Here is a 13,326-nt window from a genome sequence, read left to right on the forward strand (position 1 = left end):
GCGCGGTAGAGATTTGGGGTAGGGTTACAGAGGGACACAGGAGAAAAACAGTGCAAATACTAGAACTTTGGGAAAGAACATAGTGTCTCTCACCCCCGGGACTGGCAGTAAGAGGTGTAAAACCCGCAGTGGGGGCAAACGCCTAAGCAGAACCTGCGACTTGGTGATGACCTGGAAGCCTCTGTGGAGCCTCCCCGGTGTCGTCAACAGCAAAGGATTGGAAAGCAGGGAGGTGGTGATGGGTAAGCTGTCCTGTCCGCTCTATCACCGGTGCGTGGAGCCGTCTGCTAAAAGTCATGCGCCCTGGGAAAGACAGAGCTGGTTATAAGAGTACCACCAGAGCACGTCGCCTCAGAGGGCCACTCAGAAAGTCAGGGACCCGCCGCCAATCCCTCAGTGTTTGAGATTCAAATGAAAATAAGATGCATGCAAAACGACTTATTGGAATGGCACTTACGGTTATAGGAGCAATGTAATAATATAGTCAAGGTTTTATATTTATTATTTATGCACATACAATGCATGTGTGTGTATGTGTGCTTGCGCACACATAGAAGTCTCCCTTTATCTGTGGGGGATACAGCCTCAGATCCTCTGTGGACCCCAGAAGCAGCAGGTAGTGCCAAACTACATACGCTAGAATTTTCCCACCTGGTAACGGAGACGGCTTCTCAGTAACTCATGGGTAGGTTGCACAGAGAGTGTGGCCAGGCTGGACAAAGGGACACTTTAGGTCCCAGGTGGGACTGAGCAGGGCAAACTTTCGTTATGCTGCTCAGAATGGTGCCGTTTTTAAAAGTTTATTTACGTCTTCCCAGAGAGAGAGAGAGGCATCCCCACAGGGGTGACCATGCCGTAATACGTCCCAGTCACAGGTGTGTGGGTGCTCTGACCGTATACACAGAGACCTCCCCTGTGCACCTGGGACCTGCCTGTGTGTGCCAGGACCACAGAGCATCGTGCCACTGCTCACCACACTGCTGGTCCAGGGCAGTGCACAGCTTAGAGCTTATGAATTGTTTATTTTGGGAATCTTCTTTTTTAAAAATTTTTTATAGTTTTTTTTGGAGAGGATTTTTTGCTATAGGGCATGTGTGCTATCCAGAAAGACAGAGAGAGAGAAAGAGACAGGAAGCGAGAAATCACCCCCCAGGGGGGATGGCCGCACCGCAATCCCTTCTCCTCCATTCTCCTCTTGGGATCTTGGGCATGTACGCACACGCGCCCGGCGTGAGTTCAAGCCACCACATCCGGGACTCGAACTGCAGTTGACTAAATGGGAGTCCAGCAACATAGCCATTACACCAACTGCTGGTACCGGGATCTTCTATTTAATTTCAGAGCATGAAATTAACTGAGACCACAGAAAGTGAAATCTCAGATAAGGGGTGCTATCTGTAAGCTTGTGTATGTGTGTCACCTCAGAGCCTAGTCTGATCTTTCTCCAACCCCTAGCCAAACTGCATTTTTCTTAATGAGCAAAGTATGTAAGATTGAATTTTAAAAGCAAACTCTAAGCAATGCTTGGTTAAAATCCTTCTCTATTCCATTTTCATACTAAAATATGGTCAGGATTTCGTCACTCAGTTAACACAATTCAGATGAGAAAATCCAGGTATTTAGATTTCCAGAAATTCTGTCTTTATCTTTATGAAGAACACGGTTTGTTTGCTTGTTTGCTTTTTCTATATGACACGTGTGCTCACCAGAGAGAGAGAGAGAGAGAGAGAGAGAGAGGGCAAGTGAGAAATTACCACCCCAAGGGGGATGGCCGTGCCACAATCCCTTCTCTTCCGTTCTCCTCCTGGGAATTTGGGCATGCGCATACATGTGCCTGGTGTGATTTCAAGCCGTTGGGTCTGGGATTCGAACAAGTGTTGGCCATGTGGAAGTCCTGCGCCTTAACCACTACGCCACCTGCTGGTCCCTGAAGAGCACTTCTTACATTACTCGGTAGAACCCTCTCCAACCTTTTCATGTTTACGAGAAGTGGGGCTCCTTTTATATGAAAGCAGGTTCAGAAAGCATGCAGTCTCCGGTCAGCCTATGGGTGTTGCAGAATTGAAGGTGTGGGTTTTCTTTGCAGAGCTAGCGCCCTATTCTCTTGTGTCTGTTATGTAATCGCCTTCACACTTGCTTCAGGTTAGAATCCTTCTGTGGCTTCTGTAAAACTCTGGCATTTATAAATTCTTTAAATATTCTCTCACTTGCTGTCTGACCCATTCCTCTGAGAAGCAGTTCACACCCAGGACGCTAAGCAGGGCCTTGCAGCCCACCTATCCCCCACAGTCAGGATCAACCGCACCCCTGTATGTGCATGTCCCTAGGGTTCGGAAACCCTGTTGTTCTTACATGGCTCCTGGGCCCCGTGGCAGCACCCTGCTGCCTGTGACACCGTTGCGGGACCAGCCGTTGCTTCCTGTTTCTAACTAGCAAGGGCCACGATCCAGTGTTTGGATGTCCTAAACAATGATTAAACATTAATGAGATATTAACTAGACACACGCGCTACACGTCTCCTGAAAGTGTTAATATAAAAATAACTTTCTTGATTATAGATAAAGGATCGTAGAGTCTCGCGTCCTTTCAGTCACTGCTGGAGATTCCGGCATGAGTGAAGGGAACAAACTGGCGTGAAACGGGAACTAGACACTTTTAATGTCGTGATGGGAAGTGGATCTTTTTCACACAATTAGCTGCAGGCACTAAGATGGATTTTTTTTTTTCCTTTCGCTTTAAAACTGAAATACATGTGCGCTGTGAGATCCAGGAATGGTAAAGGATCTTAAGAAGCAATTTTGTGGAGCGCAGTTTGAAGCCCCGTGTCATTACGTTAACAGCTAGGAAATTACAGGAGCCAGCACCCCACGCTGGCATGGAGATTGCAGATCGCCCATGGCAGTCAGATGGGAGTGGCGTGGCTTCCTGCTGGGAAGACCTTCAAATAAGGAGCCCAGCTGACTCTGAGCGAGGCAGTGTTCCAGGAGCAGGCCTCTGCAGGCAGCGGGCAGTGGCAACGGCAGTTGATTCAGAACCTGCTCCCATGTGAGGAGACCTTCAAACTGTCAGCAGGACACGACAAACAAACCTAGTCAACCAAATAAAAAGCTTTGTCATGTTCGTTTATTTGTGTATTTATTTTATTTTGCTAGAGGGTCTGTGTGCTCACCAGAGAGAGGGGGAAGATGAGAAAGCCCTCACCACCCCCATGGGGAGTTGGGGCAATCCCTTCTCCATTTCTTCTCTTGTGATTTGGGGCACTCATGCAGATTTGTCCATTATGTTTTGCAAGCCACAGGGTCCAGATTGGAACCACAGTCGGCCATGTGGGACCCAGCTGCCTCAACAGCCAGGTCACCAGCAGAAGGAGGGGGCCAGCATGTGGTTAAGGCGCTGGATGGCCACAGAGTCAACCTTGCTTCATGTCCTGGATCCAGCAGCTTGAAGCAGCCAGGCACGGTACATGCACGCCCAAGATCCTGAGAGGAGAATGGAGAAGAAAGGATTGTGGTGTGGCCATTACTCCTGGGGGAATGATTTCTCACTTCCTGTCTCTGCATCTGTCTGTGTCTCTGGTGAGCACACATGCCTTATAGCAAAAAATCACTTAAAAAAAGTCATGACTTTTCCAACAATGCAATAATTATATTAGTTTTTTTTATGGAGTCAATACAGTTTTTAATATATATGATCATGTTGTCTGCAACCAGAGACAATTTAATTTCTTTTTCATTTTGTGTGTCTTTTATTTCTTTTTCTTGCCTAATTACTTTAGCTAGGGTGTCCAATGATGTGTTTAATAGAAGTGGTAAGAGTGAGTGTCCTTGCCTTCTTCCTGATCTTACAGGAAAAGTCTTCAACATTTTACTGTGTCATATAAAGTTTACTGAGACCCTGCCATATATGGCTTTTATCATGTTGAGAAACATTCATTTAGTATTTAATTTGTTGAATCTTTTCATCAATAGATGTGAAAATTTGACAATTGCTTTTTCTGCATCTTTTTAGATAACTATAGTTTTTGTTCTTTATTCTGTTATTATGCTGAGTCACATTTATTGATTTGTGTATGTTCAACTGTCCTTGAACCTGTGGAATAAATCCCTCCTGATTGTACTGAATGATTCTTTTAATGTGGTGTTGAATTTAGTTGGCTAGTATTTTGCTGAGAATTTTTGCCTCTATATTTATCAGAGTTACTGGCCTATAATTTTCTTTTCTTGCCTAGCTTTGGAATCAGGGTAATGCTGGTCTTATGAACTGAGTTTGGAAGTATTTCCTCTTTAATATTTTGAAAAGTTTGAGAAGTATTGGTATTTTTTAAAGAATTGTTTTATTTAACTTTATTTATTTACTTTTAATTTGACCAGAGAGGGATAGAGAAAGAGAGAGAAAGAGAGGGAGAGGAAGAGAAAGTGAGAAAGCAAGCTGCCAGGTCCAGGTCTGGAACTCGAACCACAGCTGGTCATGCGGGAGTCCAGCACCCTAACCGCCACACCACCTGCCAGCTCCAGTGTTAGTTCTTCTTGAAATTGTTGGTAGAATTCAGCAATAAAGCCATCAGATCCTGAACTTCTCTTTGAAGAGAGACTTTATTACTGATTCAGTATCCTTACTCATTTTGGATTTTCTCTTTAATGATTCTGTTTTGTAGTTTGTGTGTGTCTAGAAAGTTATCTGTTGTTTTAAGTTGTCCAATTTTTTATAATATAATTATCCAAATTAATTTTTAAAATGACCCTTGGTATTTCTGTGGTATCACTTACAATGTTGTCTTTCACATTTTTGATTTTGTGTATTTGTCAGTCTTCTCTCTTCTTTTCTGAGTTTAGGAAAAGGACTGAGATTTTGTTATCTTTAAAAAAAACAATACTTAGTTTCCTGGATCTTTTCTTTTTTCAGTATCTGTTTTATTTATTTCTGTTTTGATCTAAAATATTTTATTTATTTCTGTTAATTTGGGATGTTGGTTTTGTCTTCTGTTTTTAGTTCCCTGAGTTGTAGTTTCCCTGTCTCTCTCCTCTCTCTCTCTGTCCCTCTCTGGTCAAATTAAAATAAATAAATAAATAAATAAATACATAAAGTTAAATAAGGTGAGTCATCAAAAAAGATCTTTCTTCCCTTATAACATATTGCTATACACTTCCCTTCTTAGAATTGCTTTATTGCATCCCATAAAATAAAATATGTTCTATAATTGTAACAGATTAAAATAAAAAAATCAATGATAGACTAATATTTGACATATTAAAAACACATGGGAAATTTTAGATACACAGTGCTAAATAACCAATAAATGTAAACTATACCACAAGAAAAATTATAAAATACTGTGAGATGAAGAAATAAAAACGAATAATCCCAAGACTTATGAAATGTAGCTGAATCACTTGTTGGAAAATTTAGAGTTGCAAATGCCTATATTGATAATGAAATATTGATAATATCAGTAATGTAGGCTTCTATAGTAAGAAAACAGGAAAGGAAGAGCTATACAGAGTGCACCACCACAACGTAACACTCCGAGAGGATGGCCCAGTGCGCTATAGAGTGCACCACTAAAACGTAACACTCCGAGAGGATGGCCCAGTGCGAAGGTTCCAGCTTGAATGGAGACCTCCCTGCGTATGCTGGGCATGTGCGTGCCCACAGTCCAGGGCTGGCCGAGGCCGGTGTGGATGGTGGTTTCAAGACCCTCTTGAGAGTGATGTCTCCCTGTCTGTCTCTCACACATGGAAGGAATAAATAAGCTTAAAAAATAGAAATAGAAAAGCAGAAAATAATAAAGAAAACAAACAAACCCAAACCTATTCAGAAAGAGCAATATCATTAATAGATTTTATCTAGAGTTTATCAAGCACAAAAGAAAGAAGACCCAAATTACCAATATTGGTAAGGAAAAGGAAATATCAGAAATGACCCACAGAACAATAAAGAATTAAAAGGGAATGCTATGACTGTTTGCCAACAAATCGCACAACTACATAGATGGAAAAATTCCAGGAAAACACTACCCAAACTAACCTGAGTAAGTAGAAGAGAACAAAAACAAGTGAAGAAATTGGGTGATTTTTTTTTCTATTTTTTCTTTATTTTCTTCTTCTTTTTTTCTTTTTTTTACATTCAATCACTGTACATCATTACAGCATACAAAATGGATTTTCCCAGCATGGATACACTGTATATTAGTTCAGCTGAAGATATTATCACAAACGTTATCATCACCAGATAATTTTTCATTTTCGTGTTCATTAAATGTCCCCCCTTGGTTCCGTCCCTCGCAACCCCCACACCGTCTACCTCCTCCCACACTGTCTCTAGTACCCGGAGTTGCTCTCCACACCTTTACACTTCTCAGTCTTCAGTTTCTGTCACAGAGTCAGACATTCAGGATATATTAAGTGGAGACATACGATGCTTCTGGAGGGATGTAAGGAATCAAGAGAAAAAAGAAAAGAGCAAACCAAGTTAATATTTTAAGAGATATTTTTGCTATAAGGCACATGGACTTGCTGGAGAGACAGAAAGCTAGAAATCACCCCCCAGGGGATGGCCACGCTGCAATCCCTTCTCCTCCTGTCTCATCTTGGGATTTTGGGCACTCAGTCATACACACCTGGCCTGAGTTTGAAGCCACTGGGACTGAACCACAATTCAACGATATAACCATTATTAGTTAATAATTTTTAAAACTGTCCACAATAGAAATTTCAGGCTCAGATGACTTCGTTAATGAATTCTGACGGACATTTAAAGACGAATTAATAACAATTCTTCACACATTCTTTCAAAAAATCTAGCAGCAGGAAATGCTTTTATGTATGCCGACGAGGCTGGTGTTACTGATACCAACACCAAGCAAAGACATCACAAAGACTAAGGTCTCTTATAAATACACATGTGCAATGTTGTCGGCTGAATAATAGCATGATTTATACAGTGTAATATATCTCTGCCAAGTGGCGTTTATCTGAAAACTGCCAGGTTGGTTTACATCTGAAAATCAGTTAATGCAACAACAATACAATGGAACAAAAATGTACACAGTTACTTTAACATGTGCAGAAATAGCGTTTGAAAAAAAAATCCAACATATTTCATGATAAAAACTCTCAACGAATTAGGGATAAAAGGAAACTTTCTCAGCCTATAATGAGCATCTAAGAAAAACACAGAGCTGATGTATCACTTAGCGGTGTACGACTGAATGCTTTGACAGAATGCTTTCCCCTAACGCTCAGAAGCAGGCGAGGCTAATTCTTTCTCGACTGTGCTTATCAATTCAGTGCGAGAATTTTGGCCAACGTGATAATATAACTGGGTTTCTGGCTAAGAGTATTAGAATTTTAATGAGAACCATAAAGAAAAATAAAAAGTAATACATCATTGTAAGTGATATTTCAAGGAAAAATAATAGAATTTAATCTTTGATAAATCAATGCTATAGTTTGAAAGTGTCTGCCCCACGTTGATGTGCTGAGTCATGGTAACGAAACTAAGAGGGTGAAACTCGATAACTTGAGTCAATCATGGTGTTAAAGGTGGGGCCCTGGGAGGGAGTAAATGACCCCCCATGATGGGAGGTCTGTAAGCTGAGAGAACGCGGATGGGAGAGAGGGACTCTAGTGGACTCAGCGTCTCTGCTCTGCCCTCACCCTCAAATGTGACGTCCTGGGACTGCAAGACCCTAGCAGGTGTGACCCATGGACTTTGAACCTCTACACTGTGAACAAAATAAACTTCTGTGCTCTTACATTACCTAGACTCAAGTATTTTCTGTTATTAGAAATGGAATGCACTAGAGCAATCAATTAGCCAGATTGATGGAAGAATGATTTATTTGATCTTTTAATGACAAATAGACCTTTTTCATGAGCAGCCTTATCCTAAATTATAAGCTCTTGCAATCTGAAGTGCAGATATATTGTCTGCCGGCACTGGGGACGTGCACCTGCTCTTCCCCTTGTGTTTGATGTTTCAGGGTCTTAATGTAACTGTACTGACGCCAAGAGACATCTGTGCTGAAGGCGTCCTGTCCCTTTATTAGTAAATCAAGCCCTACCCTGAGCCCCTTTCCCAGTGTCTCCTGATGCTGGCTAACACCACACCATCCAACCACGCATAAGTGTGCAGGAGCCTTGGCACTGACTGATCCCCTGCAGATTCTGGGTAGTGATGGCCACAGAGCGAGGATGTGTGGATGGCTCCGGTCAGAGCAGCTTCACTGTCTGACAACTACATCGCCTCCTATGTCAGAAATATCATAGCAATTGGTGTGGAAATTATTCAAAGCATTGGATTCTATTTTACATTACTAGCCAAGAATCAATAAGTTGCACAAGTTAAGTCAATAATTCTGTTTTTATATATCCCTTCATTATATCGAGAAGGTGTATCTGACAGATGTATATATAGTTTAGATTTTCTTTTTTTTTTTTTTTTTAGTAGAAAGAATGGTAAATTTCAGCTTTGTTACTCTGGCTTTTTTGCTCAAGAATGTCAAATGAGCAGATTTGACAGTCAAAGGGCAGTAAGACTGAATTGAATGCCAAAAAAGTAGCAATCGATTTTTATATAAAACTGGATAGTGCTATTGAGCTCTACTTTTCTTGATGTATTATTCACGTCAGAAAGTTATTTATGCTTGTATGACATGAAAAAGTGGTGGAGAAAACCATTGAAAATAACTGACACAAACACAGAATTTATGGTATGATTGAAATGACTCTAATTGTGCATCACAACATTTCCCTAATTGCAGGATGCAGTTAAACATTTGCAAAATTAGAATGAAAACAAATGAGTACAAAATAAACGTAAAAGCATAGTTAAAACATTAGACAACTAGATATAATCTCTTCCTAATGATAGTAGTTACTGTATTCGACCCTGGAGGTAAATAATCTCCATTCTGAAGAGCACATTTTTTCTAAGAATTACTCATTTACTTTAATTTATTATTATTATTACTTTCTAACTTGCTGTAGGGCACATTCACTCATCAGAGAGAGAGAGGGAAAGTGAGAAAGACAGCAGACCCGGGCCCAAACTACTGTCAGCCATGTGGGAGTCAGCCCCTTACCCACAACGCCACCTGCTGGCCCCGAGAAACAGTATTTTTGTTTGTTTTTCAGAGAGACATTTTTGCCATGGGGCACATGTGCATTCTCTCTGGAGAGACAGAGAGAAAAGGTGAGGGAAGGGTGTTTTTGCAGGTGTTTATATATTTTTGTTTTTTTTTTTTTTTTTTTTTAGTAGAAAGAATGGTAAATTTCAGCTTTGTTACTCTGGCTTTTTTGCTCAAGAATGTCAAATGAGCAGATTTGACAGTCAAAGGGCAGTAAGACTGAATTGAATGCCAAAAAAGTAGCAATCGATTTTTATATAAAACTGGATAGTGCTATTGAGCTCTACTTTTCTTGATGTATTATTCACGTCAGAAAGTTATTTATGCTTGTATGACATGAAAAAGTGGTGGAGAAAACCATTGAAAATAACTGACACAAACACAGAATTTATGGTATGATTGAAATGACTCTAATTGTGCATCACAACATTTCCCTAATTGCAGGATGCAGTTAAACATTTGCAAAATTAGAATGAAAACAAATGAGTACAAAATAAACGTAAAAGCATAGTTAAAACATTAGACAACTAGATATAATCTCTTCCTAATGATAGTAGTTACTGTATTCGACCCTGGAGGTAAATAATCTCCATTCTGAAGAGCACATTTTTTCTAAGAATTACTCATTTACTTTAATTTATTATTATTATTACTTTCTAACTTGCTGTAGGGCACATTCACTCATCAGAGAGAGAGAGGGAAAGTGAGAAAGACAGCAGACCCGGGCCCAAACTACTGTCAGCCATGTGGGAGTCAGCCCCTTACCCACAACGCCACCTGCTGGCCCCGAGAAACAGTATTTTTGTTTGTTTTTCAGAGAGACATTTTTGCCATGGGGCACATGTGCATTCTCTCTGGAGAGACAGAGAGAAAAGGTGAGAAAGCACCCCCTGGGCAGATGACCACCTGCAAACCCTTGTCTGCATGCACACGCCCTTTGCATAATTTTCAAGCCATCAGGTCCAGGACTCACACAACAGTCGACCACGTGGAAGTCTAGCCCCTTAGCCACTATACCACCTGCTGGCCTTAAGGAACACATGTTTTTTTTTTTTGGAGATATTTTCACTGTAGGGCGCGTGCACTCGTCAGACAGACAGAGAGAGACATAGAGACAGAAAGCAAGAAATCACCCCCCAGGGGGGATGGTCACGCTACAATCCCTTCTCCTCCATTCTCCTCTCGGGATCTTGGGCACGCACGCACACATGCCCGGCGTGAGTTTTAAGCCACCGGGTCCGGGACACGAACCGCGGTCAACTACGTGGGAGTCCAGCGACATAGCCATTACGCTAACTGCTGGTTCCCAGGAACACATTTTTAAGTGTCTTTTTTTAGGAGACATTTTTGCTATAGGGTGTGTGCTGTTGCCAAGAGAGACAGAAAGCAAGAAATCACTCCCCAGAAGGATGGCCATAGCACAGTCCCTTCTCTTCCATTCTCCTCTTGGGATCTCAGGCATGCACACACACACACACATATCCAACATGAGTTTTAAGCCAGCAGGTCCAGGACTTGAACAGTTGGCGATTATGTAGGAGTCCAGAGACTTAACCATTACACCACCTGCTGGTCCCTCCATTTTTTTTTAAATGTTTATTTTTTTCTTTCATTAAAGTGAGAGTCAGAAATAGAAAGATAAGCACAATGGAGTTTCATGCATTGTTCATGCCAGGATCTCCTGAAATCCTCCCTAGCCAGCCAGGACCATGAGCACACACTCAGCCTGTGCAGGTCAGCCGGGAGATGGAGCCCGCGCTCTCCCACAGGGATCCAGCACCACCCGAGTAAGCTGTGACTGCTGCGTCCCCAGCCAGGCCACGTCCAGGTTTGCTTTCTTGGAGTGCATCTAATGGGGGCCAGTCCCACAGCCTGGTTCCCACAGTAGCTCTAAGTTCCAGGGACTCTGACTCACTGGAGAGTAGAAACAGAATTAAATCAGAGGAAGAGAACCCCGAGGACCAGCCAGCCAGCATTCCAGCCTCTTTTAAAAGTGAACAAGAATCCACTAGAGCCCAGGGCGTGGAAATAGCTCAGGACGCCCACTGGGCCTGGGGGACACTCCACCCCTGGAGAGTCCTATTCTTCACTGGACCTGGGTTATTGAGATCCAAGGTTCTGAGTAAATTCTTAATAGTTTTTAGCATACATTAATGCTAAATGTATAGTGATGATGGAGGGGAATATTTAGAAACCTTATTCAGGAATTCTCCTTTTAAAAGGGAAAATAAATTATTGTTAAGTTGTTGGAAAAGTTATGATTCATCTTTCGGTAGAAAAACAGAAAAAAACGTGCCACGACTTTTCTGACGACCCGGTAGAATGCTTATCCAAGTATGGAGGTTCATGAGTGACATAGAGCCAGACGAAGTGTTACAGGAGCTGATGTTATGTTGAGTTTCAGATTAGCTGTAAAGATACTAAATATTTCTCAGGTGGTTTACATGTATGCACATGCTCATCCTTCACTTTCCAAAAAGCTTATTTTTTTTAAATAAAATATTTAAAGTAATTGAATGGAGAGGTTGAAAGAATGTATATATCCTTTCAGATGTGTGTATATAATATAATATAATTGCTGATTCTTTTTTTTATTTTTAGAGGCATTTTTTTTTGAGAGGTTTTTGCTATAGGGTGCGTGTGCTTGCCAGTCAGACAGACAGAGACAGAGAGACAGAAAGTGAGAAATCAGCCCCCCCAGGGGGGATTGCCACGCTGCAATCCCTTCTCCTCCCTTCTCCTCCATTCTCCTCTCGGGATCTTGGGCACACACGCACACGCGCCCGGTGTGAGTTTAAGCCACTGGGTCCGGGACTCGAACTGCGGTCGACTACGTGGGAGACCAGTGACATAGCCATTATGCTAACTGCTGGTTCCATTTTTAGAGGATTTTATCTTAGGGCTCATGCGCTTGCCAGAGGGAGAGAGAGAGACAGAGATAGTGAGAGGGAAAGTGAGAAATCATACCCCCCACCCCCCGAGGGGATGTTCATGCCACAATCCCTTCTCTTCCATTCTCCTCCCAGGATCTTGGGCATGCACACACACATACCTGGAATGATTTGGAAAACACCAGGTTTGGGATTCAAACCAAAGTCAGCCACGTGTGAGTCCAACAAGTAACAAGCACGCCATCTACTGGTCTGTAATTGCTGATTGTCAGTGTACAGCTGTCTTCATCAAAATGGTCAATTAATCCACAAAGCAGTTGTATAAACTTACACTCCCGCTAGCAGAATGTGAAAACTCTTTTTCCCATATCTTTCCTCTAGGGAAGTTTAGACTCATCAAACGTACTGCTGTATGTGATATTCTGTCTATTGTGATTTCAAGATCCATTTCTCTCCAAAAAAGTGTGATAGAATACTTTTGAATGTTCATTTTCTGTCTGTAGTTCTTGCCTTTTGCATTCTTAATTTGTTTTTCCATTAGGATGCTTCCTTTTTAAAATATTAATTTTAGGAATTCTTCGTACATTTCATATTCTGAGTCTGTCTTTCCTATGCATTGCAAATATTTTCTCCAGTTTTGACGTCTATTTGTCATTGTATCTCTTCTAGTTATGAAAGTTTCAGGCTTTCAAATAGTTGATTGTCAGCTTTTCCTTTATGATCCCTATTTTGAGCTTTGCTAAGCAATGCTTCCTAGGCTACAATGCATTTCTCTAAAACAATGTTAAAGTACCTTTCCTCTCTAATGTTTTCCTTGAATCTCTCTGCCATTGGCATTTGTTATGTAGATCTATCACCCTTCTCTATAGGATGACACCTCTGCTCATTAAGGCATTGTTCTGCCATTTCTGCAGGCCTGGCTGCTCAGGTAGTTCCCTGCACTTCGGATTTGTTCTGGGACCCTCTGTTTGTTGTACTGGCCTGTCCCTCTCCCTGGAGACAGTTTCACAAGGAAAGCCTGCATCAGCACGAGGCCTCAACATCTGGAAGAGTGAGTAGAGGCTGTTTTCTGCAGAGACGTCTCGACTAGTCGAATTCCTTAGCATTTCCATATGAACTCTGAAATCAGCTTTAAAAATATATACCATTGGGATTTCGATCGGACTTGCATTGAATAGATAGGTCCGTTTACGGAAGCTAGTTTCTGAGACTGAGTCTTCGCACCTGACCACTGTCTTTCCCTTTATTACGGCCTTCCGTTGTTACTAGCACTGCATTTCCCCCATGAATGTGCTCCATATCTTTCCC

Source organism: Tupaia chinensis, unplaced genomic scaffold, assembly GCF_000334495.1.
Source record: "Tupaia chinensis unplaced genomic scaffold, TupChi_1.0 Scaffold000031_1, whole genome shotgun sequence".
Taxonomy (NCBI): domain Eukaryota; kingdom Metazoa; phylum Chordata; class Mammalia; order Scandentia; family Tupaiidae; genus Tupaia; species Tupaia belangeri.